This window comes from Protopterus annectens, chromosome 8.part0, assembly GCF_019279795.1.
Source record: "Protopterus annectens isolate FY-2018-M chromosome 8.part0, PAN1.0, whole genome shotgun sequence".
NCBI classification, from domain to species: domain Eukaryota; kingdom Metazoa; phylum Chordata; order Ceratodontiformes; family Protopteridae; genus Protopterus; species Protopterus annectens.
Genome location: NC_056741.1, coordinates 527,184,775 through 527,199,476, shown reverse-complemented (window position 1 = coordinate 527,199,476; position 14,702 = coordinate 527,184,775). Strand labels below are relative to the sequence as shown.

Below are 14,702 nucleotides of genomic sequence, written 5' to 3'. Positions count from 1 at the left end.
CCTTGAACTTGTGTGATGGATTCTTGCATGTTCACATAGCCAGTGAACTCCTGAACATCTTTGACACTGTCTGGTAAGTTATTTTTAATCATTATTAGAGATTATTTCAGTGCTGACTGAGATCAGTTTGATAAACCCCTTTTCATCCTACCATCCAGCTGTACAGGTGTACCCATTAAATCTCTCTTGTAACTTGTGTAGATAAGGTCAACAAAAGAAAACACATTTGATTGGATAATTGTTATTAATCTTATCCCCACATTTGATATATGGTCTCAATAAAAATCGAATATTCAAAGGTTTTGGTCTCACTTGATGTTAAAGATTTCAGCACAGGTGCTTTCATCTCTGTTCAGTTTAACAGACTGGGCACATATTTACAGGCTTATTTATTTGAAGTTTGTTAAGTAGGATTGTGTTTCAGCCTCCCCCTGGGTGTTAAGGTCATACAACATACATGTAAGCATATATACATGATAAAGTCTGAAACTCTTAATAAGCTAAATAATACACTGATCATGTCAATGTACATCAGCAGATTAGAATGAATACATACATTGCATGTCAAAAAATGTAGAAATATCATAACTAGTTTAAACTGAATTATAAGCTTCCACTAAACAGGGCAGCAGGGTACTTTTTAAAAGGATCCTCACTCATGTACGTAACAGACTTGCAACCATTCATAGAGAATACGTTTCTCTCTTGCACCGACCTTGGTCCTTTCCTTGTATCAGAACCATGATGACAAATGACTTTCCAAGATGGGTGCACACTGACAGCTTAACTTTAGCTCTCCCAGTTTCCTACCTATGAACCTATAAAAAGAAATTGAAAGACAAGGGCTAGGAACTCTGCAACTTTCAATAATTTCAGTTACTGTCTAGTAAGTACATTGCCTGGATGCCAGCAAAGAAGAACTTGAGAGCCTGAAAGAAAATTAACTAGAAAAGTTGAAGAGAAATCATTGAACTGGAAGGATCTTAAAGCTGTTCAGAAAAATGCAGTTCAAGGTCCAGCTTTGATGCAAGACATGGCTTCCAGTATGGCTCCCTATTAGAATGCCAGCACTCAAAATGTTGAGTGCAGACAAGCTGGAAAAAAGACCAAAAACCCAGAGAACAGCGGATCTCTAAAATCACTCTTCCCCTTCAAACTTCTTTTTGCAGGGTATGTCTTGGAGAAAAGGGAATATTCCAAAAATTGGCATCTATGACTTCATATATGCAAGCCAATTCTTTCAGCTATTCAGTCACCATATTTTGAGACTTGCTGTAGTGAGTCTTGGCATTTCAAATGATTACCTTCCAGTAATCTAGAGTAAACAATAAGTCAAGTAGGTTCAAAGCTGATTACATTAAATCAAACACTGAAGGAGTATATCAATTCAAATAGCAAATGGCTGGAAAAAGTGAAAGAAATTTTAAACAGATTTTCAGATGAGTTGATACAACTGCAAAAATCAGAGGTCAAAATGAAGAAAAGGCTGGCTGAGTATGAGACTGTTCAAGAAGAGATGTTTCAAAAAATGGTAGAATTGGAGAACAGAGCACATAGGGAAACTTGGAGATTTTCTGTTGTACCAGAGAAACTAGAAGGAACAGACTGTATTAATTTTATGAAGGCACAAATAAGCTACTGAACTGGTATTCCACAGCAGGAACTGTTAATTGAAAGGGCATACAGTGTATTTGTTCCAGTTCTAGCCACGAGAAAGCAGCCAAGACACTGTGTTAGTAAAGATGCAAAAATACCAACAGAAAAAGTTGAACCAGACAAAACTGTGGCAAAAGGACAAAGTATTAAAAGTTAGTGACAGTAGAGTGTTTGTGGAAAATGATTATTCAGTGTACACCAGGCAGAAGATAAATTTATTCCAGCAATCAGGGAATGTAGAGAAGCAGGTGTAAGATTCAAGCTGCTGTATGTAGCTGTCTTCAGAATATTTTTTCCTGGACGATCAGTCATTTTTTGATGCAGACCAGGCTGAGGTGGAAATACAAATGTTTGTCCAGCAAAAAGTGAGCCGTCATGCAGAGAGGGACTCTGTTTCTTATTTTTCAGATAATAAAGCTATGGAGAGACTTTGCCAGTGAAACCTTTTCCACTGGTCCAAAGGAAATGATTGAGAGACAGAGTAAAGCACACAAGTTGACAAAATCGGGAGTACCTTGGAATTGAGCCAGAATTTGAAGCTCAGAGATGGAAATGAACAGGAAGAAGACCAGCAACATGGACATTAGTGGATAAGTGTGAGACTGGAAAGCATCTGTAGGATTTGTGAAATACAATTATATAAGAAAAAGTAGAAAGAGTGGACTTTTGTTGACTTTGTTAAGCTTGGGAACTGAAAGGCATTTGCCATACTTCATGTAATTAATATTTGGAATGTAATGTGGGGAGGGGAAGAGGAAGGAAAAAAGTAACTATAAGTAAAACAGTTTCTGTTTTTAACCGTGTTTCTATGAAACGTTTTACAATATAAATTGCATATTTTTATAGTAAATCATTTTAGTTCTTTAGTTGTTCTTGAATGTGATATAGGTGCTTTCTGTTTTACCTGCTCCATTTTCTTTTTTTTAAGAAATCTGCTTGGCCTGGTGTTTTTGTTCTAAGTCAGAGATGGACACTTAAATTAGCTAAGCTGCACAGTTCATGTTTTTTCATTGGTTAAATTGTCTGAGTGGTGTGTAAATACACAGTGAATTGCTGGGCCTTTGTCTTTTGCTGAAAAAGTTTCAAGCCTTGATAAACTAAAGCACTGATGGTGATTCCCTGCTATTTTTCTTTCCTCCCACCCCCACATTTGTTGATCTGTGTTTTAAACCTGGTGATTTTAAGCTGCCCACCCCTACTCTAAATTCAACTTAATAAGCTCCTTCCTTCCTACAATGCTGTTCATATCTTGAGTTATTTGCCTTTCTTTGTCCTTGTATTGAAAAAGCACATTTTGCCTCTCATTGTCTGTTCTACTGATTTACTTGCTCCAAATTCATTCTCTAGGCAGCTGTTCATAGGCTCATAGGTTCATAGGTAGGTACTAGGCTATTGGCACTAGGGCCTATACAAGCCTAGCCAAAAATGTACCCTGGCTTTCGCCACCCAAGAAAATTATTTTCCTGTGCCCCTGTCAAGCAGAACCACAGAAGTGATCCCCGGGGTGAATTTCCTATTACCCATCCAATCATCAAGATTTTTCTTGAAGAGTGCTAATGAGGAGCTGTGTTTGACATAGATAGGCAGTCTGTTCCAGAGTTTGGGAAGTCTCTGGGACAGGAATCTATCCCTCCAGCATGTTCTGTTTATTGTGGTGACAAGGTTTAGGTCCCTAGAGCGTGTAGCTCAGAGGGATTGGGATTGTTTTAAGTGGAGCATGTCCAAACGCTCTGGGTTTGACATAGCTTTGTATGTTAGGCAGAGATCGCCTCTGAGTAGGCGATATGTGACAGAGTAAAGCTGGAGTTTTTTTAGACGGTCTGCGTAAGGCATCTGTTTGAGGCCAGTAATCCTCTTTGTGAGGTTTTTTGCAGCCTTTCCAGTTGTAGATGTCTTGTGCGGTACATACCAAATGGGGCGTTGTACTCTGTAATGGGTCTAATGAGTGATGAGTAGAGGGGAACAATGACCTCTTTTTTTCTGGATGAGAAACCTTTTGTGATGAGGTGTGCCACGTAGAATGATTTCCTGACAACTTTGTCGATGTGATTATCAAAGGAGAGACTACTGTCCACCTGTGTCCCAAGGTCTCTTATCACACTTTCAGTGTTAAGTAGACTACCGCCTATGTGGTAGTTCATGGGTACAGAATTTTTGCCAAAGGGGATGACAATGCACTTTTTGGCATTGAGCTTGAGACCATGTCTTTGACACCAGGCATCTGTCTCAGTGCGGCCCTTTTGTAGGATGTCCACATCGTTAGGAGTTTCAATTATGGCTCCTAGTTTGCAGTCATCTGCAAATTTAGTTAGCCAAAGACCTTCTGTGTTAGCCTGCACTTCAGAGAAGTAGATACCAAACAGGAGGGGACCCAGGACTGAACCCTGTGGTCCTCCACTTGTCACTGGTCTGAAGTCTGATTTGGAGTCTGCTACTTTCACAGTGTGTGTTCTTTCAGTAAACCAGTTGGCAACCCATCTTGTGACATAGGGATTTATACATAGTTTAGTGAGTTTATCTATAATTCCAGAGTGGGGGATGGTGTCGAACACCTTGGCGAGATCTAGATAGGCTGTGTGAACCACCTTACCCTCATCTATGGCTTTGGTGACTACTTCAAAGAAGTCTATCAGGTTTAGGAGACTTGATCTGCCTTTTACAAACCCAAACTGTGTGGGGTCCAGGGTTTGGAGATCTCCATTGTCTTTGTTTATGAGTTTCATGATGATTCGTTCCATGGCCTTGCAGACGAGGCTCGTCAGGCTAATGGGGTGGTAGTTCCCGGGGTCTGTTGTGGCCCCCTCTTTGTGGAGTGGGATAACTATCGCTGTGCGCCATTCAATGGGCACAAAGCCTGAAGTGAGGCTATGATTGAACATGGTACTTAGGTGGGGTGCCAGTTCATTCTGTAGTTCATGTAGAAGGCAGCCTGGGATGTTGTCAGGTCCCATGGATGCTGTGTTCTTGGCTTTGGAGAGTGAAGTTTTTACCTGTGCAGCCGTGATTACAGGAACTTTGCATTCTTCCGATATAAAGATGGGCCCTTTGGGGGTGGGTGGGATAAAATAGTGTATTTTTTTACACTGTAATAAGCACTTGATTTTTACATCAAGAGGTCAGTGGAGGTTCCATCTAGTGCACTGGGTGTTAGCCTGTTCTGTTTAGGTTGGGGAAACGCTTGAGATTTCTGCATGTATTTTATTAGTCATATTATCTTGTTTTTAGGGTCTTTTTAAATTCTGTACACTTGTGTGGCTCTTGGGTCATTTTATATAAAGCAAAGAAGCATACTGTTATAAGCTGTTTAAAATATACTGTTGTATCCATATCTTGAAGTTTAATGTGATAGCATGTCATATCTTTTAGGTTTGTGGTAGCATTTCACTCTGGACTGTCCTTTACTGTGCTTTTTCATTAGGAGGACTGGAGTTATTCATCTAGTGGCAGTAGGTGTTTACCTGCTCTATTTGAGCTGGGCTTTAAGTATCTTTTTGCACTTCTCTCATATACTGTGTCTGTACTAACAGTTTAAAAAAGACTGTATTATCTGCTGCTTATTTAAGTAGTTAATTACACTGTATTATATTGTATTTGTTAGTTGTAGGGAGCTTGAGTGGTCTTGTTACACTTAGGCTCCAAAACAGGTATTCTACATTAAGAATGTATTTTTCTGTACCCTTGTGGCAAAAGTGTGCTGATCAAACCAGTCTGAGTTGGGAATTGTTGGTGGAAGGCTTAATGTGTTCTTATTGCTAGCTAACTTAAAACTTGTTTCTGTTTGCTCTTATTTAAGCCTTGCGTTTGTATGGTGCTGCTCTTCACACAGTGGCGGTCAGCAGTGCCCTTATATAGATGCAAAAGCCTAGCAGTTCAGTTTTTTTCTAAACAGCTGTCAGTGGAAACCCTTCCACGCTTTTCTGCTGCTCTAGGAGCAAATCAGTTGTGCACTGAGCAGTGTTGCCTTATTGATCAATCTTAGCTTACACAAAGTATAGGCCTTCTTATAGTCTCGGCACTACCAGCACAGTCCTGTCAAACTGACCTATTCCCTTCCTCAATAAAACTTACAGTAAGAGCCTGCTATGATGGCCGGACACTTTCCTTTCATCTCTGTGGCCAGCCTTGTAGACATGGGCATCCTGAGGCAACGTAGCAATTGTCTTATTTATACTGGCAACCACTTACTCCTGAAACAAACAGATACTTTATATGAGAGATGTAGTTACACTATGAAATTGGAGGCAAGACTTTCACATAAGGACAAACTGACAAACTGGGTGTCAGCAGACACACACACACACACACACACACACACACACACACACACACACACACACACACACACACACACACACACTAAATAAGGACACGACACGTAAACCCATATATGCTGACCTATTCACTAGTAACATACAAAAAGATCAGAGGCTTCCCAAACAGAAACTACACATAATGCATACACAACCACATGCATAACACACACACACACACACACACACACACACACACACACACACACACACACACCAGTGTCTCAACAAATAAACCCATAAAGTGTAACACCACAAAACCTAATATATTGGTTACAGGTGACTCCATTGTGAGACACACACGTGTTCCCCTCACCAGGCTGGATAAGGAGTGGGTTATTGATAGCTGCCTGTAAGGTGCCAGGATCCATCAAGTCACTCAAGCACTCAAGTCAGTCCATCACAAACACCGGTATGACTGTGTCATAGTCCATGTGGAGGTGAATGACTTGAGATGTAAGGTCACTGGACTATTTTAAGAGAGATGTGACCGAGCTCTCCGACTGTGTCACAGGCAGGTAATTCCTAGCCTTGAGCAGCATTCTACCATCTCCAAGGATGGTGCCACAATACAAATCAAAAAAATGATTGGATTTTGTTATACTGAATAATAATAAATATATTCTTTGGTCAATAATGGCAGTTGCCAGAAAGTGTATTACGAGAAAATGGAAATCACCTTCCGTTCCAACCTTTGAAGACTTCTTGACTTTGTTGGATAAAGTAGCATCAACGGAAATACAAGCTAAAGAATTAAGAATTTTTCCCAAAAAATGGTCTAATAATCCTTGGAAGAAGGTTATATCCCTTATTAAGACAATGAATTCAGATCTACCCTCTGGACTGTTGAATCTTATATGTCTTTCTTTATATATGTATGTAATTTGCTACTTTCTAATTTATTGTTTGAGGCCTCTGTAAATTTTGTATATAGTCTTACCATATTTTGTTTTTCAATCGTAAATGTAAATTCAAAATGTTTTCATATTCTCTTTATTGAAAAATAATAAAAAATCTTTGAACAAAAAAAAAATGATTGACTTTAACAATTGGCTTCGCTTCTTCTGTCAGTTCAAGGGGATGCAGTATCTGTCAGCCTGAGAAGATATGGTCGACAGGCCACGCTGCTTTGCCAGAGATGGTCTGCATCTGTCTCCTCTAGGCTTTCGGATGCTGGCAAAGGCATTAACCACCCCATATTGTGCCTTTTTGTAGGCAGTGTCAAAATAATCAAGTTCCCAACATAACAAAATCCTCTCTAGATAAACTCAAGGTACTGCTGCTTAATGCTAGGAGTCTAAACAAGAAACTGCACTCCCTTGAAGCACTTCTCACATTGTGCACTTTTGAACCATCTCTTGGTGACTGCACAGATGTCAGCATCTTCTAAAGCACCACAGTTTTTCAGGGCTGCAACGCCTTCCATACGTTCAGACCACCAACTGAGCATGAAAGAACCAAAGGAGGGGGTGTATCCGTCTTTATTTATGATAAGTACGTTCCATTGTTGAAGGTTGTGCGTTAGGCCCGGCAAGCCAGCACGTAAAACTCTACTGTCAATCATTAGCGGACCGGAGTTCCGCTGTGGCGACCCCTAACCGTGAAAAGCCGAAAGACGCACACACACCTCGAGACTGGTCAGACAGTATGACTCTCTTGAGCTACTCCATGTCCAATTAACTTGTTCACTCCAGAGCAGCTCAGAAAATGCTGACTGCTTACTTCCACCATAGGAACAACAGTGCAGCCTGAGCTCTTTTTCAGAAAATCCATTTATAATACCAGACAAAACAAATGTTCATAACTCTTTCACCATAAAAGCTAGGTTCAGTTAGCAGCAACGGGTATGTACTTGGCTACAGAAACAATCAGAAATGCTGTCTGTGTGCTACGTATTTATGTCTAGGTAAGCAGACAGCTTCTAGTGAAATTGAGGAGATAAAATTAGAAAAATTACAAACAGGTTTGCTAGGCAACTTTGATATTAATATGTCTGTAGTACTAAAGAATGCACAGGTTACCGGCACTTGGAGGGTACGCTCTCTATAATTAAGAAAAAACATAGTCAGGATAAGACTAAGAGGGATCTGTAAGCTAGACGTAAAAGGGGAAGATGGATGTCCTGGTGATGTGCTGCGGTTGTTAGGGCTAAAAAGCAGGTGGACTGTGTAGCACAAACACATACAATAGCTTAACAGTGGTTGAAGGAGTTGCCAATGTGCCGTTGAGGACTAATATCACAGTTGCTGTGCTTTCTTCACACTGCATACATTTACAGTGTAATACAGTTCAGGACTGTACAGGTGTACAGTATACAGATACAGTTCTTTTAACATCTTGTACATACTAATACGGTCTTCAAAATGAGGTCTTACTCAGCATGTTGAAATGTTCTCTACCACAGTTATTTACCAAAATATGAAAAAATATAATACATTTCATAACCTGTCATAAACTGTGATCTCTGTACATGTGTACAGCATACAGATAGTTTTTATCAGTTTTTTTAGTTTTACTCAGCATGTTGACAAGTTCTCTAGCAGACTTATTCAACAAAATATGAAAATTATAATTTTCATAACCTGAGTCAAGACATATACCTGTACATATCTGTACATATGGGTACAGCATACAGTTACAGTTCTTTTACTATGTCGTAAGCAGTGAAAGAGGTTTTCATAAAATGTAATAGTTTTCCATACCATAGTGGTTCAACTTGGTCATGGTTGTTTTCCATTCTTTGTCACTAGGTGCATGTTGTTAGCATACCCTGTATTAATGCCATCATGTCATTATGGAGATCAATCAAGAACAGGTCAATGCCATCTTCATTTAGGTCAACTCTATCACTTCTGAAAAGGTGAACATCTTCTGCAGTGATGCTGTTATGGCTGATTTTGATCCACAGACCCTGTGCATCAAGCCATGCTCGCACCCATTCTGTAACTGTTAGGCCTTGTGTGCTGCCCGTTGAATGTTTGCATTCTGCCAATTCTGGCAAGGAATTATGTCAGACCACACAAAATGATAATGTGGCCAGCATGACTTCTTGTGTTCAAAAATTGCCTTGATTTGAAACCTCAGCTCTCCAAGTGGATGAGTGATGACATTGTTCCCTCCAGTGTGCAACACAACAATGTCAGACTCAGGGTAGATGGAACACTTCTCTTCCAACAACTGCAGGAGTCCACTCCATTGCATACCTCTTCTTGCAGTCCATGTGGATAAGCTCAAATTGTAGTGTCTGTCACTTCTGGAGGCATGACTGGCAGTCCAGTAAATGTAGGAATGACCACATACCCACACTCTCACTTGCCGTTCCCTGCTCTTAAAGCCATGTCACTGTCACTGGGTAGATGCACCTGCAGAGGGAAGAAATGCAAATAGGTTACTGGTGATATTTGGGGATTTATTAGATTACTACATATATATGTGTATAATGTGCATTACCTTGTTTGCCAGTTCGAATCTTCACTCCTAGCCACAGTGCATTATTCTTTTGATAAGGTTCATTATTTGCAATGATGATGTATAGGTACATGCCTGTGAACCAGGAAAATACCAACTGACACACAACTCACTGTAAACAGACACATTCTTGCTACAGCCAAAATACTGCATGAATGGATACTGACAAGGGGCTACAGAAAGGGACATGTAAAGAGAAAAAGTTGGGTCAGCACTGCCACTTCTCTAATGAACCCAGGACAGGCATGCTCTCTGTAATACTTGAGAGCATCTGAAGTCTCCCATACCTGTGCTGGCTATCCACTCAGACTGCTAAGACCGACACTGTCTCATGACGTCCTTCAGTGTAAGCAGTCCACCTTACCTCTGCTTTTTACATTTCCATGTGTCCTTTCAACAATGGACATAAGGAATCAAAGGCAGGCTGTTCAGTTGCAGTAATTCACAAAAATATGAACCATATAATTACAATGGATACCTTCACCTGTATCTTGCAATACAAACATTGGGAAAAGGAAAATAAATAAATAGTGCATGACTCCACAGTGACAGAAATCAAAGCCTGGCATGTACATTCATAAATGTGATAACTATTTTTCGTAATGTGAATAATGGTGACAGCTTTTTAGGGTTTTACCTGACAAGTGATAATGACTCTGTGTTTTATATTGTAACTGCGCATATTGTAAATTACTAATGTGATAATGACATAAATTTCATTACTGGAAGGCTCTGGAAGTTCAGACAAAGGTGATAATTGCTGCATATAACCTGTTCAGCAGACAGTCATTGCATTCCTGGTGCAGGTGTAATGTAAGACTGAGTCATTATCATCTGAGTAATTCGGTAAAAGTAGTAATACCATTTATATCGCTGAGCAGTTCTTGTTACCTAAGCTGTATACACGACCTAGATTGGTCAAACAGTGCTACTCCCTTAAACTGCTCCATGCCCAATTAACTATAGGAAAAGCCCCCTGCCGCATCATAACTAGCTATAGGTCCCCTACCATGAAACAGGAAAAGCACACCACATACCTGAGCATACTGGAGTCACTTGACATACAACCTAACACTTTACTCATGGGTGATTTTAATTATCTTTCCATTGACTTGGAAACACACGCGACCACAAGCATGCTGGCTTAGAGGTTCTTGGACTTTGTCAATGCATATGCTCTGGAACAGCTAGTCAGCACACCCACAAGAGGCTCAAATGTACTGGACATAGTACTCACTAATATGGGAGATTATTACACCCACATCTCATGTGATGTCCTCCCTGACTGGTAAGATCAGACCATAAATCAGTCTCGTTCAATGTAAACATAAGACCAGACACCCCATCAAGCTCAAAAATGCATAAGAATTTTTCTAAGACAAATTACCTCCTACTAAGTGATGGTATAAGAAGTTTCAAAGCCCCCTCAAATGCAGAGAACATGCAGAGGTGTACACCAATGCCCTCTATAACCACTTAAGAAGTTATATAGAATCGGCTGTACCTGGCTGGAATAAAACCAAGTGTTGCCGAAAAAACACCCTGGTGGACCCGTAGTATAAAGAGGCTATACAACATGAGAAAGAAACTAATCCCCAAGAACAAGAGGAAACTGGCTCAGCAAATGAAGAAATCCCTCTCTATATTAAACAAACAAATTAGAGATGTAGTCAAGTCCTCCAAAGCGAATTACGAAGCAAAAATAGCTTCCCTAGCTTAGGATAATCACAAAGCAATCTTTAACTACTGCTGAAATCTAAAAAGGAATACTCGGCTATGCACTGAACTGGTTGTGGATGGCACCACCCATACTCAACCGGATGTAATAGCCAACCTGCTAGCTGACAGATTTGGAGGAAACTTCACCCCTTGTCCCTTCATCCCCCAAGGTATTCCTGCCACCATTCCTAATCCTATTATCTCAAGAGAGCAGATAATCTCGGTGCTCTGTAAGGCCAAAAACAAACATCAGTCGGTTCAGACAACATCCTAGGTTGCCTTTTAAACAACTTAAAATATGACCTAGCAGACCCACTTGGATCCATGTTTAACCACAGCCTGAGAACTGGCTATGTTCCAGCGGAATGGAGGACAGCAACAGTAATCCCTCTGCACAAAAGGGGACTGTCAACTGACCCTGGGAATTATAGTCCCATAAACTTGACTAGCCTCATCTGCAATGCCATGGAAAGAATCATTATGGACCTTGTTAACAAGGACATATGTAATCTCCAAACTCTGGACCCAACTGAGTTTAGATTCGTTAAAGGTAGATCATGCCTATTAAACATGATTGATTTCCTCAGTAAAGTCACCAAGGCAATGGACGAGGGAAAGACAGTGCATACCACCTATCTTGACCTAGCCAAGGCGTTTGGCACAATCCCCAACTCAAGTATTATAGAGAAACTTTCCCAGTTGGAAATTAACCCCCTACATTACCAGATGGGTAGTCAGCTTGCTTACTGGCAGGATACATACTGTCAAGTGGGTGACTTCATCTCTTGCAAATGACCAGCCACCAGTGGCATACCACAGGGTTCTGTGCTGGGCCCCTTACTGTTCAGAATTTATTTCTCAGACGTCCAGGTAAACTTGGATGGCCCATGGCTGACCAAGTTCACTGACGATTGCAAATTGGGAGCAATCATTGAGTCCCCAATGATGGTAATATACTGCACACATGGTTAATGCAGACAAATGATTGGTGCCAAAGCCACAGATTAAAGCTAAATGCAAAAAAATGCATTATTATTTCCTGTGGGAAAGCTGACATCCTTGCTAATTACATTATAGACAGCAAGCCCACCCCTAGTGTAGTCCCAGTGGTACGTGATCTGGGTACTCAGGTTGATGGCAATCTGAACTTTGACCACCACGCATCCACAGTAGTAAGGAAATCCTTCTATGTGACACATCTTATAAGTAAAGGCACTGCATGTAAATCTAAGGATGTTATAATTCCATTATACTTGGCCCTCATCAGATCAGTAAATGAGTACAATGCTTCCTTTTGCATGTACTTCATCAGACACCTGCAACAATTGGAGAGACCATCGAGGTTTCTCACCAAGAAATTATAGGGTACACAAAACAAGTCTTGCATGGAAAGACTGAAGACTTTGTCACAGTATTCTGTCTCCTACAGGTGCTAAAGGGTGACCTGTGCCTAACTTACAGGGCAGTCTCTGACCCGGTCCTGTTGGAAATTCTACAGATTCGTAAATCAAACTGCAGGAGAGTCGCTCGCTCTAGGGATCTTAACCTAGCCTTTGATATGAACAGATCCTGCTGGAGAGATAGATACATCTCCCAGAGACTGACACTTTTTTGAAGACACTTTCAGTTCACGTGAAAGTGAAACGAAGCCCCTCCCTGACCCTCTTCAAACACAGCCTACATCAAAGGAAGTATGACTGCAAATTCACTCCTGAGGTGGTGCTCATGTCTCTGCTGAACAGAGGAAGTTGTACCTTTGGAAACTTCACTCACCTAACCACTGACAGTTGGAGCAACTCGGGATAAATAGGGCTTCTCTTGTAAGGGTCTTAGGACTGTTAGCCTATTAACTTCCTATGAACCTATGAACTAAAGTAAACAGATGCCTAGTTTTCTTTCTTTTTTAGTACCAAAAATGTAGGCATTGTGTTGCAAAAGAAAAAAGGCTTGACAAAATCATGTTTAAGCTAATAGGCTGTAATCTTGGGTTGATGAAGTTGGGGATGGGGTGCAAAAGTACACAGATCATAATATAGAGCTGATATGTTGTCTTTAATTTTGTGTAGGTAAATGTCTGGATTAAGACCCTTGGCTTAATCTAATACATTTTAAGTGAAAACAAGTAAATAAGAGAACACTGAATATAATGAAGTGTTCCTTTAGAAATAAATGTTTTAGGTCATCTTTAGAAGCCTGCAGCTGAGGTCTGCATTTTTTTCTCTTGTGTTTCCATGGAGACAAACTTATAACAGGGCAATAAAAAGCCAGAACACTGGTTTCTTCATTAAAAAAAAGGAACTGACATAATTTAGTGTAAGTAGAAGCACAGACAATAACACACATCTTGGTATGAATTACCTCAATTATTGGTTAATTAAGGCCTGTGTTTGCAGCTGTCTGTTTGGGACAGTTGCTCATATTATGTGGGATAAACTTCATTATTTGAACACATAGTTGTTTGTGTTTTTATTAAGTTAACAGGTTTGGGGTATTCAGAGGGTGTGTTGTTTTTCTGTTTGAGGGTTTTCATTAAAACAAAGTCTTGTAAAATATGTTATCAGTTCAAGTGCTGATGATAAGGAAAAAACTGCATAAAGGATTAACCTGCCAAACATTAGTTGGTGCATGTATTGTAAAAGTTGAAAATAGCCATTTAATAAAGCAATCCTATATAAGAGGTGGGAATAATGATTCTCATCATAATGGTGACACTTTCTGTATTATCTTGGAATGTGAATGGTATCATGGATATTAGAAAAAAAGGAAGAAATACTTGATATAATTAAGAAATGAAGAGTGCAAATAGCAATGCTATAGGAGACATTTGGAAGGAACTGAGCATGTGGATTTGATAAAGAAAGGATTTCAGGACGGATATTCAGCAGAATATCGGGAACAAAGGTAAATAAGAGGACTTTATATTAAATGCTTTAGGAACATCAGCAGTGATCAAAGAGGAAAAAAAAGATAATGGCAGATGTGTGGTCGTAAGGGGCTACTGGCAAAGGATGAGACTTTCACTGGCATGTATTTATATTCTATTTAAAACTGCTATTATGGAACTTAAAAATAATTTGGGAGAAATAATCAGCTTTCAGTAGGGAATATTATTTGTAAGTGGGAACTGAAATATGATTTGCAGCAACAAGGGTGTATGTGGGGGCCTAGAAGAGAAGATATAACAAAAGAGGGTAGATTTTTGAAGAAAATTATGAAATTATTTGATGTGGAAGACATGAACTCGGAGAGAATTTATGTATTATTTCCCAAGGTACAGTAAGTGGTCTAGACTAGACAGAAATTATTTTTCACAGGAACATGTGCATTTAATTAAGAAGTTTGACATACATCCAATAACTATTTCAGATCATGCACCAGTAATTGTTAAGATAAAAAAGGCAGGGTAATAAAGAGAAAATGGCACTTCCCCACCTGCCTGTTAAAAGAGAGGAATTTAAGAAATAGGTAGTGGAAATTATTTGGGCTTTATTAGGAAAGATAGAAAGTACTCCTGGAAGTTATAGCTACTGGGTAGGTTAAAATGAAAGT

General features: G+C 39.8%; 1 protein-coding gene across 1 annotated transcript in view; it reads left to right on the top strand.

Annotated features, from left to right (window-relative positions):
- The window catches only part of PRUNE1 (prune exopolyphosphatase 1), a 564,173-nt gene that overhangs the window by 220,121 nt on the left and 329,350 nt on the right, over window positions 1-14,702 (top strand). The gene's annotated exons all lie outside the window — the stretch shown is intronic.